This window comes from Symphalangus syndactylus, chromosome 6 (genome assembly GCF_028878055.3).
Source record: "Symphalangus syndactylus isolate Jambi chromosome 6, NHGRI_mSymSyn1-v2.1_pri, whole genome shotgun sequence".
Lineage (NCBI taxonomy): Eukaryota > Metazoa > Chordata > Mammalia > Primates > Hylobatidae > Symphalangus > Symphalangus syndactylus.
The window spans coordinates 17,926,762-17,951,951 of NC_072428.2; the positions used below are offsets into that span (position 1 = coordinate 17,926,762).

At 33.0% G+C, this 25,190-nt stretch overlaps 1 long non-coding RNA gene across 1 annotated transcript in view; it reads left to right on the forward strand.

Moving 5' to 3' along the window:
* Positions 1–25,190, forward strand: part of LOC134736984 (uncharacterized) — a 456,075-nt gene that overhangs the window by 377,291 nt on the left and 53,594 nt on the right. Inside the window, exons 4-5 of the long non-coding RNA XR_010121488.1 lie at positions 12,888–13,006; positions 14,394–14,511. This is a non-coding gene — a long non-coding RNA (uncharacterized lncRNA). The remainder of the gene's footprint in view (positions 1–12,887; positions 13,007–14,393; positions 14,512–25,190) is intronic.

Below are 25,190 nucleotides of genomic sequence, written 5' to 3' on the forward strand. Positions count from 1 at the left end.
AATAACACCACACATCTACAACCATCTGCTCTTCAACAAATCTGACAAAAACAAGCAATGCAGAAATGATTCCCTATTTAATAAATGGTGCTGGGAACACTGGCTAGCCATATGCAGAAAACAGAAACCTGACCCCTTCCTTACACCTTATACAAAAGTTAACTCAAGACGGATTCAAGAATTAAACATAAAACCTAAAACCATAAAGACCCTAGAAGGGAACCTAGGCAATACCATTCAAGACATAGGCATGGGCAAAGACTTTATGACTATAACAAAAGCAGTGGCAACAAAAGCCAAAATTGAAAAATTGGATCTAATTAAACTAAAGAGCTTATGTATAGCAAAAGAAACTATCATCAGAGTGAACGGGCAACCTACAGAAGGGGGGAAATTTTTGCAATCTATCCATCTGACAGAGGGCTAATATTCAGAATCTATAAGGAACTTAAACAAATTTATAAGAAAAAACAAACAACTCTATCAAAAAGTGGGCAAAGGATATGAACAGGCACTTCTCAATAGAAGACATTTATGTGGCCAAGAAATATATGAAAAAATGCTCATCATCACTGGTCATTAGAGAAATGCAAATCAAAACCACAGTGAGATATCATCTCATGCCAGTTAGAATGGCCATCATTAAAAAGTCAGGAAACAACAGATGCTGTCAAGGATGTGGAGAAATAGGAACACTTTTATGCTGTTGGTGTGAGTGTAAATTAGTTCAACCATCGTGGAAGACAGTGTGGTGATTTCTCAAGGATCTAGAACCAGAAATGCCATTTGACCCTGCAGTCCCATTACTGGGTATATACTCAAAGGATTATAAACCATTCTACAATAAAGACATATGCACAAGTATGTTTTTTTTGCAGCACTGTTCACAATTGCAAAGACTTGGAACCAACCCAAATGTCCATCAATGATAAACTGGATAAAGAAAATGTGGCACATATACACCATGGAATACTATGCAGCCATAAAAGGGATGAGTTCATGTCATTTGCAGGGACATGGATGAAGCTGGAAACCATCATTTTCACAAACTAACACAGGAACAGAAAACCAAACACTGCATGGATAGGAAGAATCAATATTGTGAAAATGGCAATAGTGCCCAAAGTAATTTATAGATTCAATGCTATCCCCATCAAGCTACCATTGACTTTCTTCACAGAATTAGAAAAAAAAACTACTTTAAGTTTCATATGGAACCATCAACTCCCATCAACTCATAAATGGGAGTTGAACAATGCGAACACATGTACACAGGGAGGGGAACATCACACATCAGGGCCTACTGGGGATGAGGGGCTAGGGGAGCGATAGCATCAGGAGAAATACCTAATGAAGATGACGGTTTGATGGATGCAGCAAACCACCATGGCACGTGTACACCATGGCACGTGTACACCATGGCACGTGTACACCATGGCACATGCAAGACTCCTACTGGCCATATGTTTCATCTCTAATTTTGATGTCTGGGCACCAATTTCTCTAGGTTTAACTATTTGCTAAATGTTAAGGCAGTGCTGTGGAAATTTGTGTAACTGGGGTGCTATGTAGGCCTGTCCACATGATTGGCAGGGAGAATTGTCTGCCACAAAATGACAGGTATTCTTGGCAACCAGCAGAAGCTAGGAGAGAAGCATGGGCCATATTTTCCCTCAGAACTTCAGAAGCCAACTCTGCTGACATCTGGATTTTGCACTTCTACCCACCAGAGCTGTGCTGAGAATTTCGATTGTCTTAAACCACTCAGTTTGTGAACATTTGTTAAAGCAGCCATAGAAAACTAATAATCACCATCTACTTTTGGCAAGAGAAAATGAGTATGTGCAATCTGCAATTTTGCCACTTTTAAACACTTGGATTTTTGAAGAGTAACTTACTTATATTTACCTGCAATTTAAATGTATTTTATTCTTGAGGTTGAGCATTGTCTCATAAGTTTAAGAATTTTTATTTTCTTCTTTTGCATTTTTTACATATTTAGCTGACTTTCACTAATTTTGTCTTCTAGATACTGAAGAACAGTATAAAGGTTTATCTTTGTGTATAAATTGCAAATCTCCTCTTTTGGCTCTTTTGCCTTTTTAATTTTGTTTATGATAAAAATATCCTTCCACGTCGTAAAGTTTTATTCAAATTTACTTATTTTTACTTGTATTGATTTTGTATTTTATATTTTACATAATATTTAGGATGCTTCCCATCATTTCTGGATTATAATGGAATTTACATGTATTTTTCTAGCACATATATTATTTCAGTGTCTACATTTAAATCGCTGATCTGTATCCCACAATGTGATGTAAAGTTTAGATTGAATTATATACATTTTCCAAATGAATTTTTAAGAATCTAACAATTCCTTATTAAAAATACCATTCATCACCTGATTTGGGTTGCTGTATTTATTACTGAATTTTCATGGATGCACATATCTCTTCATATTCTTTTGTATTGCTTTGTTTAGTCACTGATGCCACAGTGCTTTAATTATGGAAAATTATAATATATTGTAACATTGCTTTGGGGTATTTTTATTGGAATTTCGCTGTTCATTAATTCCTGCTTCTTGAATCTTGTTTATTTTTCTATAAGAATTAATAATGTGTCTACTTGCAGGAAAAAAGTGATTGATTATTTGATAAAAATCACGTTATATTTACATATCAACTTAAGTGGAATTGACATATTTTTCACATTGAACTTTTCTATTAAAAATGTGAGATACTTTTTTATTTGTTCAGTTCTATTTTGTATCTTTAAAATGTTTTAAAGATTTCTTCATACAATATTTAGGAAATTTATATAAAGTTTTTGTTTAAATATTTTATAAATAAGTATTGCACATTTTATCTTGTAACTTTTTAAAAAATGAAACAAACTTAGTTTTAGTTTAGTACATATGCAATCTATTAAAGCATTAATTTACTAGATTCTGTTGTTTGCAGTAGTATTTTATTAGATCCTCTTGGACATTTCAAATATATAATCATAACATCAGCAAATATAGTTTTGTCTTTTTCTTTCTACTTTTTGAACATATTGTTGCTCTCTCTTACCCAGTTACATTGAAAATATGCTCAGTTGTAGAAGTAACAGTGAGTTTCTGTTTCTTTCTCCTAACCTTAGGAGAAATGCTTCCAGTGTGTATCCAGTAAGTAAAATTTTATTTTTTGACTAATATTTACTTTTAAACCTATTATATAAATTTCTATTTATTCTTGTTTTATTCATAGGAAAGGGTTTTGGTTTTTGCAAAATGCCTTTTCAGCATCTATGATGCTTTTCTTCATAGATGTATTCATAGAATGAATTATATTAATGGATGTTCTTCTCGAATCATACTTGCATTCTTGAAAAGAACCCCACTGTTTGATAATGTATTTATTTATTCACTGTTATATATTCTATTTGCAAACTCACATTAAACATTTTTATTGACATTTATAACTGATATTGAGTTACATCTTTATTTCTTAATGTTTATTAGGTTTCATGATGATGTAGTCATTTTATAAAAGGAATTTTAAAAATTTCTCCTTTTCATGCTGTGTAATAGTTTTAGAGTCACTGTGACTAGGTGATTTTGGAACACCTGAAAGAATCTTTCTGTGAAAAAAATCTGGGCTAGGATATTATTATCATCATTATTATTTGTAGAGACTGGGTCTTGATACATTAATAGCCCAGACTGGTCTTGAACTCCTGGCCTCAAGTAATCCTCTCATCTTGATCCTGCTGAGTGCTTGGATTACAGGCACGAGCCACCATGTCTGGTGAGGACATAATTTTTCAGTTTGTTTGTTTTTTATGTGGATGTAAAGTTCATTCACACATTTCTTTAATTGTCCCTTTAAATTGCTCTATTTAGATTTTTCTCTCTATTTGAGGTTTTGAATTTTCTTTTTTTATTTTATTTTATTTTATTATTATACTTCAGGTTTTAGGTTACATGTGCACAATATGCAGGTTTGTTACATATGTATCCATGTGCCATGTTAGTTTGCTGCACCCATTAACTCGTCATTTAGCATTAGGTATATCTCCTAATGCTGTCCCTCCCCCCTCCCCCCACCCCACAACAGTCCCCGGAATGTGATGTTCTCCTTCCTGTGTCCATGAGTTCTCATTGTTCAATTCCCACCTATGAGTGAGAACATGCGGTGTTTGGTTTTCTGTCCTTGCAATAGTTTACTGAGAATGATGTTTTCCAGTTTCATCCATGTTCCTACAAAGGACATGAACGCATCATTTTTTATGGCTGCATAGTATTCCATGGTGTATATGAGGTTTTGAATTTTCTTGTTAATAACAATTTTGTGATCTGTTCTCCCACACAGCTCTCTGAATCTTCTGTTTCTCTTGACCCCACTCTTCTTGCTATGCTCAATTTGGTTTCTAATTTCAGTATATTTCATCATGAGTAGTCTCTGTCATTTCAAAATAGTATCTGATGAATACTTCTGAGAGTCATAAGAACTTAAACCAACTCAATCTTACATATTATTCTGTACATTCTTCTATATCCATGCATGTAGTTCTTTTGTACTCACCAGAAACTTAAAATCTGTAGATTTTCTTAGTCTTACTGACTGATTTTTAAGTCCTCATCCAGGTTCGTATGTGTGATGGAGTCCTTTATTTAGGGATGTATCTGTTGGCATTATTTTAGTTTATAGAATTAGTCTAGAACTTTCTTCAACTTTTCCCTCATTCCCCAATACGCGGCCCTTGATCTCAGGGTGACCATGTGGCCCATGTTCAGAAGTTCATCAGGATTTCTTCCTTACAAGTTTTATTGAGGATACCATCTTCATGTTGTGTGTTTCTTTTTTTCCCTTTCCCGATTGGTTTATTTCATTTTCTGGGAAATTTTGTGAAAATTCAAAAACTATACTTTGTTCTTCATTATTCTTCTGGAAGACTCATGTATTTTTTAAAGATAAGAAAAATAAGAAGAGTGCCATTGTGATTACTTTGGGGGAAAGTAAGAAAGCTGAGAAGACAGTGGAAGCATATCAGTCATCTCAATGCACCTAAGAGTGAGAAGGCAAAGATAGGCACAAGGATATACTGGTCACAGAGAATAAAGAAGAAAAAAATGCCTAACTAACTGAGAGCTACAGACATCAAAAAAAGAAATGGTAAGACTAGAGTGATCCTCTTGAGATTATAAAGTTTCCCCATGGATGCAACTCTTAGCAGAGTCCATTCCCCAACAATCATGGACATTAAAATGAGCATTGGTAGAGTATTTTTGAACCATGATCTGACTTACCACCATACTCATCAATTATCATTGAAATCATACATTGATTATATCACAGATTTATTCTTTTTTGTTTAATTTCATTAAGGCCTCTGGGCCCACATTATTGCATTCGTTTGAAAACAGTGCCTTGATCTCACTAGGATTTTGCATTTAATGATTTTGTTTGGAGATGCCTTGGAGCTTCTGTCAAATAACCAGTTTAGTGATTGAGAGGGAGAGCTAATTTTTTCATAGGGTTGGCTTAGATGTTGGTTTTGTTTACCTTGTCTATTTTTTATCTTTATTTATTTTCTACTACTCACTTAGTGAAACTTTTTTTCTATAAGCATAATAGATTATGTATATATATGTTTTGCTACACTTTGTAGGACTACACAGAGAGAAAATTTCTGTGTAATAGATTCTCTCTCTTCCTTTTTGTTTGTAATAGATTATTTTCTATTTCTCTTTTGCAAGGGAAAACTGGGAAAGCTTTTCCTTTGCCAGGAAATTGTGGAGAAGAGAGAAAAAATGGCAGAATTAGTAACTTCTCTCACTGTAACATATGCCTTCAGGACATCCTCTTGCCAAAGAGCCTGGAACCAAGTTAGCTATTATTACTGTACTCAAGGGACCTCAAAATTTCTAATCATGATGCTAGTAGCTAATGTTACATTATCTGATATCCCACACAGAAAGGTTCTGATCAAAGGCAGAGCAACACAAATGACAAAAGAAAAAAATCAGAAATAAAATTAAAATGTTATTTCTGGAAGATAAAATGGATTCTTACACAAAACCACAAAATGAGCCCAGCGCACAAATTGGATGGCTAAACTTTCTTTCAGCTTGGTGGCTATGATCCAAATGATTTCTAAAATTTGAAGGAAATCACTGCCAGATCGCTTGAATTTTCTCAAGCATTCCAATTTCAATCATGAGCTAGTTTAGCTAGAAGTCAGATTCTTCCCAAGTTCACTTGAAGACTTCTTGGCTACAAGTTCAGACATTCTGGCCAAAACTAAAACTGAATAGGAAAGTTTACATTCTTTCTATGTTTCAATTATAGAGTTTGCCACTTACTTCTACTTGAAATGGATGATGAAAATCATATGACTGTTAATAAATTTGAGGTAGTTTTCTATTCATTTTATTATGTACTTTTTAAAATAATTTGTTTCAAGTGACTTCTATCATAAACAACTAAATAAGAGTTCATAAGACAATCTTAATTCGGATTAATCTCAGTTTAGGTACTTACTGATTTTATTTCAATAAAATTTTCAAGAGATTCTTTATCAAAGGGGATTATGCCATTTATGGTGAATGAAAATGCCATGCCCATAGACACAAATTTTCTCAAGCCTTCCAATTTCAATCATTAACTAGTTTAGCTGGAAGTCAGTTTCTTCTCAAGTAAGAATGTATTCCCACATACGTATCATAACTTTTTCTTCTTATATATTCCCCCAAATTGCATGTATTCTTAAGAAAAAAAGTATACATATATTTGAGAAGAAATTTTAAAATTATCATTTAAATTTTAATCATTACAAGTGGAAAAATATTATTTAAAATGATTGCATATTTTTTGTATTCTTCATAATATTTTTATATTCATCATATTTTTTATATTCTTCATCAATCTAGAAAATCAGTCTAAATTGTACATTTTTTGGAATTCCAAAGTTAGTGCCATACACATCAATTATCGTTGAAATCATACATTAAGAATTTTAAGTATTCAGTTTGAAATGCTTACCCATTTCTTATGCAACAGCATTGAATTTCCAAACTGCTAAACTAAATAAGTATCTCAGTGTTTTGTTTTGTTTTTTATAAACTGGGGTTGAGACCCTTGCTGTTCAGCTGCTGAGGCTATCATTGTGCTGAATCCAGTGATTCCAAAACCTGAGTAGATTTCAGGAGATTTAATGCAGATTTTGTGCTGCTGTACCTTGGCCACTAGAAGGGCCAAGCCAGATATTTAATACTAATGCTTAAAATATTAAGGAATATAAAAAGTTCTAAATGATAATGAGTATCATTTCATTTCTCTTACAAAAGTGGAAAAGCAGTTGTTTTTGTTTTTACTTTTCTTGGTAGGCTAAATTATGTTTTAACTCTCTTCTAAGGGCAACAGTATTGCTGAAAAGCATTACTGAACTTGCAGCCAGTTAGAACATTTCAATTTAATTCCAGGTTGCATGGCATTGAATAGTTGAGTTAAGCTCTTTGAGTCTTTGGTTTATTTCACATATGAAATCCTACAAAGTGCAGCCCCTATTATTACTGAAAATATTTTAATGCATGCCTGACAGCATTAATATTTTATAAGCCACATCTAAGTGCTAATTGCCCATATGTCCTATTAGCAAAACTTTTATTATTATTGATATCAAAATCGTTAGTTAAACATTAATTCCTTTTTTCAAATGTCTGGAATTTTATATCAGAATTTTTTCTGGAGATAATATTTATTATGCCTATGATAAAATTTATGTACTGAACATTTCCCAATGTTTAGTAAACTGGAAGAAGTGTCCACTTTTAGAGTTATTGGGGAAATAGGTTAGACAAACAGAAATAAAAACATTTCTATATCATGGCTGTTGAGCTAGGAGGTAGGCAAATATTAGTTTAAAACTGCTTTTTCAAAAAGGAACAAGTTTAAAAAAATCCTTTACACTCCCCTATCTTATAGTCGAATTTAAATTATACCTAGTGTGGAATCAGAAGAAGAAATTTCAAAACTGATCTTTACTATATTTTCAGAAATCATACTTAAATTTTCTAGCCGCTTATTTTCTGTCTACTTATGTGTAAGTTATTACATTGTGGACATGTTAGAAAGTGTAGATGAAATGAAATTTTTATATTGGCTTTGGAAATGCTAAATGACCACAAAGGTAGGATTTTATTATTACATATTCATATTAAACTTTAAAAGACATAACAACTTGTATTTTTACAAAAAATTAATCAGGGAAATGCTTTTTCATACAAAAAGACAATATGTTTTAATGCATAGAATGTGGCTTGCATACCCTTATTCCTGTTATCAAAAATGTATTGGGAAAAAATTAACACAAATCGGAAGAAAGCAAGCAAGTAAGCAAGCAAAACTCAGTGGGGCAGCATTGTTAGCTAAACTTGTGATTTTTTTTATTGCTGACAATCGTGATGACAGCTCACCTGAAAAAAGTGTCAAGAAAAATAAAACCTTAATGAGAAATTACTTAGTAATTTCATTGTGATTCGACAAGCATTGCATGTTGTAAAGAAAACTGTGAGAAATACAATAGCAAATTTAAGAGAGCTGTACCAAGTAGAGGTGTTAAACGAAAGGAAAATCATTTAAATGAGATTTAAAGACAGACCAGAAATCAGTTAAGGGAACAATGAACAGATCTTAAAACGTTTTCCTTCAGAAAGAGAATGTTCTGATTACTGCCTTTGTGAGGTTAAGAAATGCAAAATTAAGATAAGATGGCCTTTCACAACCTGTCAATAAAAGTACATAGGTATATCTTGGTGGCAACACCAATAGGTACAGTATTTTGTAGTCTCAGAGATATGAAGTATGCTGTATTTTTCATTTTAATGCCAAGGTTTAGTACAAAGGCTGGCACAAACAACAACCTCCCTAAATGACTAATGAATAAATAAATTGGGCATTATTTAATCATATTGAAGCTAGTATTGCCACAGATCCTTGGCTAGTGGAACGTGGCTCCACTCTGCCCTAAAAATCATGAGTGTTCTCCTAGCAGACTAGCTTCTAAGTGGTAAGACTTCCAAGGCAAGGTAGATATTCCATGACTCAGCAGGTCAGCAGAGGGGAGCAGGGCTTCCTACACAAGGCTGTACAGAGCATGCCTCAGCCCCTCTGCTACTGTTCACTACCCTGAACACTTGTGTTCCCTGAGGAGACAATCAGCATTTACTTTGCAGATGGGGGAAAAAGTGATTTATCTAGTGGTCCTAAAATTCTCCTTGAGAAAACTCTAGGTTTGGTAAGTTTCTTCTTATATGAAAGAAAGATCACCCAGCAGGGACTCCTAAAGAAAGTAAAGTGGGACTACCTGAAAAATGAAGAAGGTGGAGCCTTACTAAATAGTAATTTTAGGTGGTTTTCATGCAAATATGATGTATTTGTACCCATATGGTGTCAGAAAGTTACATTTTATTCCACAGATGACCAACTTCTTGTTAAATTAAATTTGGCCTGAGGCAGGCTGCATACTTTGAGTCCCTATGTAGTGAATTGCAACCTAACTTACTATGTAAACAAACTGAAAGCCTAAGAGTATGTCCTTGAAACAAACGATGGAGTTTCAGCCAATCACAAGCAGCTGGGTTTCAGTCATTCACAGGCAGTCAATTCATCACACCATGTCCAAAAAAGGCAGATGCCTAGCTATAGCCAATCAGGTAATTTTTCTACTTTGTCTCTGCATCTGGCCTATATAAGCTTGCTGCTTGCACTGTTGGGCAGACCTCTCTGAACCTCTACTGGTTCAGGACGCTGGCTGACTTATGAATCATTCTTTGCTCAATTAAGCTCTTTTAAAGCTAATCTGTCTAAAGTGTTTGTTTGTTTGTTTGTTTTGGTTGGTTTTGTTTCTTGCCATTCCCTTTTGTAAAGTAAATAAATAAACAAGTGATTAGAAAAATCAAAAACAAACAAACAAACAAACAGGACTTTGGGTTTTTATTTGGTAAAAAAAAAATAATTGTTTACATTAATAAGTCAGTGATAGAGGATATCAATGGTTATTTATTTCTCAATATGCTAGGGTCACAAAACGAAATGGAAATGTAATGCTATGCCCAAACAAAATGACTATTTTTCATGGTTTCATATATTGGTGTTCACTATGTTATAGATAATTAAACAAGATTCACAATATTGGCCATTGTAAGTAGCTACTTGTCTATGTTTTATCTCAGATGCCCTGTCATTTAATCATGAAAATACTCTGAGAAAATATTAAACCTATTTCATTTTATAAATTAGGAAACTGAGTCCCAAGCAGTATATGTAGCTATAACTGTAATGTTTGTAAAGATAAATCATGTTTCCTCTTGCATCAATTATCCCCAGCACATGTTATTTTCTTTAGTCCCTGGAAGGCACTTAGAAGATAATTGTTAAATGGGAGCATAAGAGAACAAACTTTCCAGATAACTAGCTTGTTATGTTAGATGCAAATACATCTCTAACTTCCCAGTCCACATTTCTAACAGAAGGAAAGCAACAGATTCTTTTGGTTTTATAGGCAATTCTACTTAAATTAAAACTCAATTAAAAAATAATAACAGTTTCTCAAGAAAGAATATTTCCTTACCATGAAGGATTGGAGGCAGACAACTAAGGTTGAGAGACCTGTCTACACACTTCTATTCACATAATCCTTTTCTTGGCTATTTTTATTCAGTTATTCAATTATTCATCAGGCATTTATTGAGGGCTTCCTATGTGCCAGATCTCTTACAGGGACTCAGGATGCAGTGGTGAAAAAAAAAGGGTCCCTGTCCTCAAATTACTCATATTCTTCAATTTGTGTACTCTGACCTAAACATTTAATTCAATATAAATTCATGAATGTTGCTTATCTCTTGTGAATCTCATTTTCCCCATTTGTAAAATGGAGAGAATAAAACTTCCTCACAAAGCTTCTGTGCATATAGTATATAAAAGATGTAGGAAACTATAAAACTTGAAGCAAAAATGGCTATTCAATTGTAAGCTGTACAGCAGGCTGCCACGGATATTATCTTGTTAAATTCTAATTTAATGTACTAATAGGATTATGATAATATTCAGATTATAAAGCAATATGGTCAGGAAGACCACAATTAAAGTCCCTGAACGGACATTATTGACTATTTGACCTTGAAAAATGTGTTACCTTTTTTGACATAAATTTCTTCTCCTGCAGAGTGAAAGTTTCATTCTACTTTGTGAGATTGTTATGAGGATAATTGATAATCTATGAAAATTGCTTACTCACTGAACAGTAACTATTATAAGTGCTCAAAGTTGATAGATATGAGAAATTACAATTATACGGAACAATCAGAAATCTCTTAGCCTACTAGTAAGAGTATAGTTTAGTACATCTATTCTGGAAATGTTTTGGAAACATCTTCTAAAACTGAATATATGCATGTCACATGGCATGTAAATTGCACTGCATGCAAGTTCACCAGAAGATATGTTCTAGGATGATTATATCAGCACTATTCATAGTGGATCAAACCCAGAAACTACCTTAGTGCCCATCATTGGTTGAATAACTCTTCACACAAGAAAATGCTATGCAAAAATATGAATGAATGATTTATGACACAATAAAATAAATGAATCTCAGGAACAACATTTAGTGAAAGCATGAGATATAACCCCTGCTATGTCAAAGATATTCTCCCTATACCAGGAAGAAAGTAATACTCTCATTGTCAAGAATAGGAAGTGAAAACCTAGAGAAGTTTCTGCAAACAAATCTTGTTAAACTAATTTTTATCTCCCTAGTCACTCAATTAGCTATCCTAACTTTACTTAACTGACTACCCTGGCCTCCGCATCTTTGCATTTTCAAGCTTTTACAATTCATTACACTTTATAGTGTAAAATTGTAAAATGTGGATATACTATATCAGCATTTGACTCTAATTGCTTCCTTGTGTCTTCATTTGCTTAGGAGAGCTCCTGTATCACATAAAATTTATATTAAATGAATTTACATGATTTTACCATTACTATGTTTCATATCAATTTAATTCTCAGGCCCAGCAGAAAGCCCTAAGAAGGTAAATGTAATGTTTTTCTTCACCTACAATGTCATTACTGCAAACTACAAAGCCAGGGTAAATGAATTAATGTTTTTAGAAATCAAAGCAGTGGTTACCTTTAATGGGGCTGGGGCATAGTGATTGGAAGGAAATATGAAGAGGGCTTTTGGGGTTTTGGATATTTTGTCTCCTTATTTGGGTGCTAGTTACAGAAGTATGTTCATGTTTATGAAAATTTAGAGTTATCCACCTGGGCATTTTTCTACAGGTACACTTTACTTTAATAAAAAGTCAGAAATTATGCGTGTTTATCAATGCCAGTTTTCATTTTTAATTTTAAGAATATAGAACATTTATATAGAGTCTATAGTTCTTAGAAATATTTAAATTGATTGATTTATTTTTCACTGTAGCTAAAATGCAGACCTGGGAGACAAGTGTCTCATATACCTGAAGTCTTCTTCAGTCTGGTTTTCAAGGCAAATTTCTAATAAGTTCCTTCCACATTCCAAAAGGCTATGTCAAAGATCTTTCAAAACAAGAATGCCATTACTTGACATGGATATGAATACCAACTGACCTTATAACAACTGGGCTTTTAAAAAAGTACATGGGAGAATCTGTCATGAGCAAAGCAGTAGCTGTTTTTTTTTTTAAGTTTCTTCTCTTGCCAATTTTGAAGAAGAGCAAACAAAAATCACTCATCACACACTGCAATTGCTACATTTGTAGCATTTATTTATGGACACTGGTATTTACAGTTCCTATTGGAGGATAATGTGCACAACAGCGCTGTGTAATTTTCTTTACTGTATTTTAGGATGCTCAATTCTATCATTCCTAATTTGAGTCCAAACCACATAAATGAAAGTCTTCGCTGTCATGGGGAATAGAAGGAAGGAAAGAAAGAAAAAAATGATGGAAGAAGAGCCAATCACTGTGAGTTTTCGAAGTAGGTCATATCAAATGACAATCCAAATATTTTCAGATTTTTCAACTTTGAAAAACAGGATAATCCCTCACTATCAAATTTAGAGGGATATTATGGTGAATACATTATATAGTATGTTGAAAATATTCTGCAATTTAACATATGTTATTCCTACTATATGTCTGACACTCTGGAATAAAAACATGAGTGAGGAATAGTTACTGACCTAACTTCCAGTCTAATGCAAGAGGTTGAGATATATAAATACAATTTCAGTATATTTACATGTCTAAGGAAAATCTAGAGGTTCTAAAACGGAAGTACTGTAGGTGAAATATTCTCACCCAAGCATGAGGGTAGATATATAACAACAATTAACCAAAAGGAAGTAGAAATATGATAGCATTTGACACTTACTCTATCTAGGCACCAGCTTCACCCACACAAAAATCTATGAGATGGGTATTACTTTCTACCTGTTTGTTGATAATAAAACTAAGGCTTAGAGAGATTAAATGCACACCCCCAATGCATCACAATTTGTCAGTCAAACCCAGCATGATGTGTTTCTAATTCTATGCAATGATTCCAGCCGAAAATAATCTACAACCTTAGAGGAAAATAAATAGAGATATAACAGGAGACTAATTTAAAGAGAGCAGATGAATGCATGAACACAGATAATTTTGTATAAAACAAATGTGTTTAAAACTCTACAGATTATAGAAGAAACACCTAGGTCTGCTTGGGTGTCTCAATAATTTTAAATATAAAAGTAAAACATATTTATGTATGCCAGAAGTCAGAATTTGTGGAACTCACAATCAAATGTGAAGAGCTTGCTCCAGCTGCCATAACAAAATACCATGGCCTGGTGGCTTACACAACAGACATGTATTTTCTCATCACTCCGGAGTCTATAGGTCTGAGAGCAAGGTGTTCAGAGAGTGGATTTCTTCAGAGATCTGTTTCTTTGTTTTGTAGATCACCGATATCTTCTTGTGTTTTTACGTGATCTTCCTTCTGTAAAGATACATGTTCTAATAGCATAGTCTTATAAGGACACCAGTCATTTTGTATTAGGGCTAATCTTAATGACTTCATTTTAACTTAATTGCTCTTTAAATACCCTATCTCCAAATACAGTCTTATTCTGAGGTACTGGTGTTTAGGATTTCAACATACGAATTTTGGGAGTACACAATTCAACTTGTGTAATGTTAGGATAAAAGGGGCGTTCCAGAAGGAATAAGCTTTATCACTAAAGTCAAAGCAACATGAGAAAGATGGATGCATTCTGAAAACTGTGAATTCATGATGATGGTGTATTGTGAAAAGGGGCTGTAGAGGTGAGTAGATACCTACAATTTTTTTTTTTTTTTTTTTTTGAGACAGAGTCTTGCACTGTCACCCAGGCTGAAGTGTAATGGTGTGATCTCGGCTCACTGCAACCTCTGCCTCCCAGGTTCAAGTAATTCTCCTGCTTCAGCCTCCCGAGTAGCTGTGATTACAGGTAAATGCCACCACGCCTGGCTAATTTTTTACATCTTTAGTAGAGATGAGAATTCACTATGTTGGCCAGGCTGGTCTTGAACTCCTGACCTTATGCTCTGCCCGCCTTGGCCTTCCAAAGTGCTGGGTTTACACGCGTGAGCCTAGTATTAATGGATTTTTTAGGATATTACAATAAGTTTAGATTTTTTTCTTGCCCTTTTTTTTTTTTTTGGAGGAAAGCTATGAAGAGCATTGATGAGAAAAGTGGTGTAACAATGCTTGCATGCAAGAGTTTATCTTGGTGGCAGTGCAGGTGATGTATTGGGAAAAAGGGAAAAATAAGAAAATAGTAGCAGGAAAGAGAACATTGCATTATGGTACAAGAGAAAAAATGAGGCCCTCAATTAAATCAATAGCAATGGAGAGAGATGAAAAAAATAAGAAAGAGACTAAGATGTATCTATAGGACATGATAGTTGATTGGACTCAAGCAGTGACAATTAAGGAGTGAGGTACTTATGTTTCTATGATTTCATTTCTCTTGTATATTCTTCCCATAATAATTTCATCTTTTAACTATGTTCTTTTGAATGGTACACATTGAAAACTGTCAGCTACATAAGGCAGGGTTTAGGACATAAGAAAAGCATTTGCTAAATAACTTGCAGGGTCAACAAACTAGCTATGGCAGAATTAGGAATAAAATAGAAAAATTTATACTTTATCATGTTCCATTTCTTCAAAGAAAGTTGAGTATCAAAGCTGATTTTTGATTCCCTTTTCTGTATGCTCATTATAGCTCTCCCAATTATGTCCCTCTAGGGTTGCCAGATCAGATGCAGGATAGCCAGTTAAATTTAATTACAGCTAAGCCACAAAATTATTTTAAATGTATCTCAAATATTGCATCAGACATACTAAAATATTATTCATTCTTTGTTTGAAAGTGAAATTTAACTGAAGGTTCTGTATTTTTATTTGCTAAATGTAGCAATATTACCTCCCTCTTCTGTCACCTCCATAGACAAAGTTAATTGTAGAAGTATTTCTGCAGCTGATATTGGCAGAATAGCTAATTTGGACATGACTCTTTTACTGGTGATGACTAGAAACCTTGGACAAAATACTAAATAAAATGTGCTTAAATGTATCAGAGTGCACGAGGTAATAAATATTAAGTGAGCCAGTGTCTCTATATCAGAGGCCTAGGGAGGCTACTTTACTCTGGGAACACTTGCTAATTTTCAGAAGGATGTTCTGAGAGGCTGACCACCACTTTTAAAACCTCAAAGAGCTGAGAGAACTCCTGCTATGGTCCAGTACCTACAGGAGGGTGGGCTTTAATAAAGTTCCTTTGGGATTGGAAAGCTAAAAGACTTCGGCAGAAGCAAATGTAAATCCACACTGGAGGATGATAGCTCCATCTTGAGCATCAAATACATTTTCTTTTTATAAATTTTACTTTAACTTCCGGTATAATGTGCAGAATATGCATGTTAGTTACATAGGTATACATGTGCCATAGTGGTTTGCTGCACCTATCAACCTGTCATCTATGTTTTAAGCCTTATATGTATTAAGTATTTGTTTCTATAAGCAGCTTTTAAAATAATTCTCAGTACACACAAAAAAGGAGAGAAATGAGAAAAGATGAGAAAGGAAAAATAAAAAGACACAGAGACCCACAGGTAATCTAGTTATTAGAAACATCAGCCACAGATGTTAAAATAACTATGTTTCTTGTGTTCGAGGTAAAAGAAAGAAATTTTTAAAAATATGGCAAAAATATGAGCCTATGAAACCTAAAAACATTCAACAAGCCTACAAAGAAACACTGCTGAGTGTGATTATGTAAACAATATATTAATTTATTGTATCATTACATTATCATATTTTATTATTGAATTTTATTACTTAAAACAAAATGCTATTTTATTATTCTGTATTTTCTGACTTATCTTAAAATCTTATATAATTTTATCACCTGGAATTTTTTAATTTAAGAAGAATTTGGAGCAATATACCATAAATAAAAATACAACACAAACCTAACATTTTTGGAAAATGTAGTAGTTCCTGTGGATATAAACATAAATTAGTGGACTTGATGAAAGAAGGAGAAAAAAGTCCACATGGGAATTTGTTGCATATGATAAAAAATATTGAACAATACACACAAAAATGTTTAATAAGTGATGGTGAAACATGTAGATGAGTATTTGAAGAAAAACATCCTTATAAACAAGAACTTAAATTTAAAAACAAGTAAACATAAGTGAATATTTCTATTAAGTTGGCTAAGGTAAAGGGTTTCTAAACATATTAAATATATTATTAAAATTCTTAAATATTAAAAAATAAATTAAATTTGACTGAATATAAGTTTAAAATATGTCTACAGGATAGAATAGTGTATTTTAAACAAGGAGGAAAAACACATGCAAAGCAGAGTTCATGGTCTTACTGAAACCTTTTAATTCAATAATAATAAAGACAGTAACTTAGTAGAAGATAAAGCAAAACTTACAAGTAACATTCACAATGAAATAGTCAAATTTTCCAATTAAACCACGAAAAAATATTCATCTTCATTAAGTCAAAGGCATAAAGATAACAGCAAAGTATTAAGCTTCTCATGTGGCATTGGCAAATACTAAAAATTGACAATATTTAGTACTAGTAAGAAAGCACATTTGTAAAAGTTTACTAGACTCTCACTATTAGATTTTAAGTATGTACCACTTTTCTCAGAAATTTCACTTTACTGTAAAGATAGCATTACAAAAATGAAATGCATATTCATGCACAAAGAAATTTATCAAAATATTATCATTTATAGAAAAAATGGAAACATGATAAATATCTATTGATATGGGATTTCAAATAAATTATTGTACATACATATGAGCTATGCAAGATTACAAGAGCTGATTCCAATAGTTATGACAATGCGAGAGGAGAAAGTAAGAAACCCGTTACAATTAGGGTGGGTCCTTGGTAAAACTCCTTCAAGGAACATCCTGAAAATCAAACCGCTGGTCCCTGATAAGAAAGAGCCCACGTCCTTGAATGGAAATGCTTACTCAGTGAACCTAGAAGAAAATATTCCACTCTCTTTTTGGAGACATTTCTCTTTATTTGACATGCCTAAGTCTCTTACTTTTCATCTATTGGCCTCTTACTTTTCACCATTTTACATATGCCTACCTTTCTGTAATTGTCCGTGGGCTAAGTCTTCATTTAAACAAGGTGAATCATCACTGCAGCCCCTGATTGATCCTGGGCCAAGGTCCTGGGCTAAGCTTTTATTTCAGCCCCTAATTGGTCCCAGGTCAAGCCTTCACCGCTGCCTCCAATTGGTTCTTTACAAACTTTCACTTCCAACTTCAAACTTCCAACTTCACTCTTTCTGTCCACGCTCCTTAAGTTTCTTGGTCATGAGAAAAATAACTCCAGGTGATACCTCAAACAAGGAGAGTCTCCTACACTGTAGTGCATTGGCGAGACCTTAACAACAGTATTGCCTTAAGCACGATTAAGGTTACTGTCTTTTTAAAACGGATAAAACTACATACAATCAAATATGCAGTTGAGGAATATGGTCCCCAGATACCTGTCATGTTCCTCAAACACACATACTCCTTTATCAAAACTGAAATCCATTTCCATTCCTACTCAATCCCTGAGGGATGCAGATGATGAACTTCTTACTTTATTTACCTAGTGGGGCAAGTGTATTCTGCTTCTGGATAATAAATACATCATCTGTTGCCCGTGTACATTTTTAAAAATATACAATCTGCAGCACATTAAAAAAAACTTTTTTAAACGTGAGAACTTAGACAAAGAAGCAGATCAAAGATGATTCAAAGTCAGTAAAGAATCTAAAATAACTAGGAAAATAAACTTAACTTTGTTGAAGCAACAATAAAACTGACGACCTAAAGTCTCAAAAGTATAATAGAAGCAATAGAATGACATTGTTAAAGACTAAAAATAAAAGACTGTCAACGTACAATTCTACTTTCAGTAAAAATATGCTATAAGAATAAATGAAAAATTATTCTTGAGAATGGCCAGTTGCCTCTATTGAGCTGTTAACCTTTAGAAAAATAACAATTATGAAAGCTTGGAAAAGTTAGAAATTTAAAAAATAGTATTTGAGGCCCTAGAGAACAATGAAACTAGGCAGACGCTGGCAAGTAGACTTGGTTGAAAGAAACTAGGGGTCTCGATATTGAACGGTTTTTCTTTGAGGACACTTCCCAGTTTGCAAGGGGCACATGAGAGAGAAAGGCTTAATGAGAAAGTGAAAGTCTTACGGAACTTAAAATATAGACATTGTGATGCCAGAGAAGCTGGAAGTTGAGGGAGAAATCCCAGACAGGAAACATAATACAGGGAAAAACACAGGAACTATGTACAGTTTACCCTCAAATCTTTACTGACTCTTACATTATACATGCATAGGATGTATAAAGGCCCCCCAAAAAAGCACCATGGAAGATGAAGATTTCTGCAGCTGCTTGATGCTAGATATATTTGTAGTTTAGCCACTACGATGTTAAGTTAGAAGGGCTTGGAAAAACCGTTGGGCTTGTCATTGACTCAGCAGTGCCAGAATTTTCCAGTAAGTCCAGGACAAAGGAGTATAACTGAAATAAACCTATTACATTAAAGGCAACGACCATTACTTCAAAGAACGAGATAATTTACCAGTACCTTAACTTCCTCCCGGAATAAAAACCAGCATCTTATGTAAGAGTTCAGAATAGTTCAACACTATCCCACAGGCAATTAAAATATGGAAAAATAATACATAGGAGCAGAAACGTTCAATAGAAGTAGCTCCACTGTTGCTCTGTATGTTGTGAATACCATACAGGGATTTCAGATCAGCTATTATCAATATTTTAGATGATTCATGAGGAAAATAAAGGTAGATGAAGTGGTTGAATATTTGGGAAATTGCAGCAGAGAAGTGGACACACTTCTATCAAAACTTCCTTTGTTTTGAGAGCCCATTATGTAAACTTAGCAAAAATCTATAATGATGTGTCAACAAATATCATCTTATGTTTACTTTTTAAAAATACCATAATTAATTTGATCAAAAACAGTCAAGAGATTTATATAGTTTTTGTGATTGGTTTATGATAGAGTATGACCTTTTAACCTAGTAATTATCAAAGACAAAAAGCTCTGTCAGAGTGATGTTGGTACAGCCCTTGTATGGTGTGAGAAATATGAATATACAAAGTTAGAAATATATCAATTATTTTGGGGGACCCAGAACTGACACAGGAACTTTCATAATATGGTAATAATTTCTATCTCCTCAATTAGCTAGGCTGAATTAACTAAAAATCCCATAGTTAGGTAGTTTTTGCAATGTATTTTTGGAAGTAGGTCACAAGAAGAACTTGAATACCATAAATTCTATCAACTTATTAAGGACTAGACCTGCACCACAATTGGTTAGATCATGAGTTCGTCAATAGCTGTTGAGTGGTTTCAAACAAATGTAAAATATTTAAAATAGCCAAAACGTACTGGTTATCTTGTCAATAAAACACAAATCATATTTTAAACTATTTTTCCAGGGTTTCTGAAGCTTTTTTGGGATTGCAACTTTCACTATTAAGCTATATTTTTTATTTTGTAAGTTGAAGAAAGCTGAAAATAATGCAAATTATTCTTGTTTGTATAAATGCAAACAAAGTGTGTTCGGTGGAATGCAATTGATCACTGTTCAATGGGTATTGAATAGTTTTACATTTCTTTGTAAATTCATTTCAGCACTCCCTATAGCCTGTATATATTTGGTTCTTTAATTTCTCCTTTGAATCCATTGTAGCATCTTACTGGATTTCACTTTAATTAAAGAATTAATTAAATATATTAAATCATTCATACACATCCATTTTATATTTATGTGAGAATCATAATTGTACCTTCTTTAAACAAATTATACTTTAATTGTCTGGATTCCTGTGTAGCCACTGTTTGTGCTAATCCATGGCCGAATTAATTAATATTCCCAAATTCCTTATCTACAAAATAGATTTAAAATTCATCCCTTACAGTGTTGATATGCAATTTAAATGAGGTGACTATGTAAAGAGATTATCATAGTGCCTGGTAGCTGCATAGCCACTAAAAGTTAGTTTTCTTTTCTTCTTTGTATATGAAAAAAACATATTTTCAGATATATTAAATATGTTCAGTATATATTTATTTTAGTTGCCAATGAAGAGAAATTGGGAAAGCTGAGATTTTTAAACAAATTAATAAATGTAGGTAAAAGGTAGAGTGAGTGGTTTATATAGATTTTACATAACCTATTAAGTGTTTTAGAAGACAAGTCCACTGATAATGATTAAGCCTTTTCTATTTCTCTCCCCAGCCTTGGCTGACTAACACAAGCACATAGTTTATTGCTTATTCAAAATAAAAATGAACTAGAAAGTATGATTCGTACTCAATTTCATTTATTTCATTGCAATGAGCGAATGCTACACAAAATATTTGTATTTATATATTATTACTTTCAATATCTCAACTTTTGATTTTTTTAGTTTTTAAAACTATAATTAACAAATTGAATAATGTAAAATAATATAAACAATGAGATACTAAGCATAAGTTGGCATACGAATATATATATGAAATAAATATATATATTTGAGAGTATATATATATATATATATATATATATGGCAAGCATCTGTTAGGAACACATTTGGTCTAGGTATATACAGATACATACACCCATGCTTTAGCTTGAGATGCTGTCAGTCTTCTCCACAAGGCAGATAGAAACGAATGATTGCAACATAATATGATGCCAATAACCATGAAATACAAGGTATAAAGAGTGCAAAGAGAATAAATAGTTGATTTTCTAAGGACAGAAAATGCTTTGAGGAAGAGGTGATCTAGTATTAAAGTGTAGAATAATTTTAAAAACACTTTTTTCAGAAATCTTTATGTTTTCTAATCAAAAAGTAAATATAGTCCAACTCTGGTACATCGTTTCAGATTGAAAAAATTTAAATTCAGCAAATTTTCTTCTCAGATCTCTTGGGAATCATTTATTAGATAAGCAAATAGTAAAGTAAGAATATTATAAAAAATTTTCAAATCCATTCCTATTCTGAAACAAAGTCGTTAAAAATACAAAAAAAGACAAAAGAAAGCATCACTCTTTAATATTTGACAATTTTCTTTTTATTTAATAAACTTTATTTTTTAGAATAGTTTTAGGTTTGCAGCAAAACTGAATGGAAAGTGGAAAGTTTCCAATTTTCTTCAGTGTGGATTTCCATCATAGAATAATACATTTGTAACAGTCTATGAATCTACAATGACACATCACTGTCACTCAAAGTCCGAAGTTTACATTAAGTTTACCACTTGTGTTCTACATTTTATGTTTTATGAGTTTTGGCAAAGGTATGTACCACATATTTACCACCTACAGAATACTTGCACCGTCCTAAAAACTTGTATGTGTTGCCTAATTCATCCCTCCCTCTCTTCTAACCCCTGTCAGTCACTGATCTTTTTGATGGTTCCATAGTTTTGCCTTATCTAGAATGTTATATAGTTGGAATCATATAGTCAGTAGCCTTTTCAGATTTCCTTCTTTCACTTAGTAGTATGCACTTAAGTTTTCTCCATTTTTTATTGTTTGATAGCTCATTTCTCATTAGTACTGAATAATATTCCATTGTTTAAATGTACCACAGTTTACCCGCCTACCTATTGAAGCACATCTTTGTTGCTCCCAAGTTATGGCAATTGCCTATGTGCAGGTTTGTGTGTGGAGAGAAGTTTTCACTGCATATGGGTAAATACCAAAGAGTGAGATTCCTGGATCTTGTGGTAAGAGTATGTTTAGTTTTGTAAGAAACTGTCAAACTGTCTTCCAAGTGGCTGTACCGTTTTGCCTTTCTACCAACGATAAATGATAATTTCTCTGCTTTACACCCTCATTGTTTGGTGTTGTTATTGTTTTGGATTTGGGCCATTCTAACAGGAATGTAGTTGTATCTAATAGTTGTTTTAATTTGCAGTTCCCTAATGACATATGATGTTGAACATCTTTTCATATGCTTTCTTGCCGTCTGTGTATCTTTGTTAGAGGTATCTGTTCAGATCTATTGCTCATTTTTAAATCAGGTTGTTCATTATCTTTTCATTGTTTTAAGTGTTCTTTCTGTATTTTGGTTAATGGTCCTTTATGAGTCATGTCTTTTGCAACTATTTTCTCCCAGTCTGTGGCTTGTATTCTCATTTTCTTGACATTGGTTTTCTTTTGCAAAGCATAAATTTTAAATTTTACTGAAGTCCAGCTCAATTGTTTCCTTCATAGATTGAACCATTTTTGATTTAACTAAAACATTATCACCATGCTGAAGATCACCTAGGTTTTATCCTATATTATTTTCTAGAATTTTTTAGTTTTGTGTTTTATAATTAGGTCTATTTTTCATTTTGTGAATGTTATAAGGCACGTGGCTGAATATATGTTTTTTGAATTTGGATGTTTAATGTTTACAGCATGGTCTTTCAAAATGGTTACCTTTGTTTCATTGTTTTGCCTTTTTTTTTTTTAATCAAAGGTCAGTTAAGTGTATTGATTTCGGTATTGTTCTGGGTAATAGTTGTGTGTGTGTGTGTGTGTCTGCATAAGATTTTGAACTTTGATACTTTGCTTGTACTCTTATATAATAATAATTTATGAAATAGTTGCCTAGTAGTAACTGAATTTTGATAAAACTAAAATTTCTTCAGTAGATACAATGTTAGTAAACAAGTTATTTTATGATTTATGTAACATTTTATTTTCTTTACTATTTGATTTCAATACAATTAAAAATTAAGAGAATTTCCCAATTATTTCAACTTTAAAGATTTTAAAATTCAATAAACTATGTCATTTATGAACTGAAATCTTAATAATGCTGAAGATTTAGTAAACATAAATACAGTATACCTAGTTGAATTTTAATTTCTGATGAACTATAGTTTGTCAGAAATTAAACTATAAATTAAACTTAAACTATATAGTATAAGATGTTCCAAAATTGCATGAAACATACTTACAAAAGAAAATCATTGTGTATCTGAATTCAAATTTAACTGGGCATTCTGCATTTTATCGGTCAATCCTTAGACACTTTACCAAACAAAAATATTTTATCGTACTGTTCATATTTCAGTTCAGTATTTTAAATTTTTCACATAAATGAAAACACCAAATGGTAATGTGAAATGACAGAATAGAAATAAATCAAGTTATAAAGATTTATCTTTAAAATTATTGCACTAGCTTTGCTTATTTAAAATCTCCTGTTTAAATATAAAGGTATGTAGAAGCATGGGATTCAAGACATAAAACTATGTGAAAAGTGAGCTTGAAAGACTTAACAGCTGTGATCGTGTTCTCAAAAGAAATGGGTCTGGTTGAGCCTTTGTTTGTTAAAGGGCCAACTGGATAACTGAGAGTTATCTAAAGTAACTTGTAATGTAGAATTCAATTTTGCTAGCTAATTAATAAAAAGTGTCCTAGTGTGTACTTTACATTGGAACTGGTTTGTTGGTTTATTGCAGTAAAAATGGCCACTTGAAAACAATTTTGAATATGTGACAATTTCCTTTTAAGAAATCCCATTTGAAATTTGCGATTCTCTATTTTGTGTGACTGAAACAGTCTCTTCTTTACATATTCCACTAACATGTTAGTACTTTTCAATTTTACTGTCATAGCTTTTCCTCTAAGAGAATTTACATTTTAATCATCTGGAGTTGAAAATTTGCTTTTAAGTTGATATAAATTCTTTCCTGGAGGTCACCATTTCTAAAATTTCATAGAAATGTAGTGCTGAGAACATTTTGAGTATTACAGACTTGCTTGTGTGGAAATAAATGAAGATCACCCTAATTAAAACAAACAAATGCCATTTATTCATAGGCTGCTCTAGCAGGGGAGTCAGCCACCATCCCTTACATTTGGCAGAGACTCAAAGGCAAACACAGGAGTGTCTCAGTCTGTTTGGGCTGCTATAACAAAATACGTCAGACTGGGCAATTTACAAGCAGCAGAAGTTTACTGTTCACAGTTTTGGAGGCTGGGAAGTCCAAGATCAAGGACTTCCAGCAGATTTGATGTCTGATGAGGACTTGCTCTTTCCTTCAAAGATGGTGTCTTCTCACGTGGTGAAAGAAACAAATGGGACTAGATGACTCCTAAAGCCCTTTTTTACAAAGACTCTAATCCATTCATGAGGGTGGAGCCCTCATTACCACATCAGTTCCCAAAGGCACCATCTCTGAATATGATCACATTGGGAATTAAGTTTCAGCACATGAATCTTTGGAACACTCAAACATTCAGACCATAGCAGGGAGTATAAAAGTTTTAAAGTGGAGAAAAAGGAAGGTTTTAGATATGTCTCATTGGAAGTTGTTGCCATGGAAAAGCCAGAGGTGAGTTAATTAGAAGCAAGGCATCCTGTGTAATTGGTTATGAGAACATATTTAGATTTCTATTGTTGTTTTTTAGTTGGGACATCAGGCGCATATTAGGAGAGCTGGCAGTTGATTATGTCCTGACAAGCTGACTAAATTCTGACCTGATCTGACTACTACATGGACTGTGGTTTGATCTTCTGTACTGCTTGCTAGGCATTG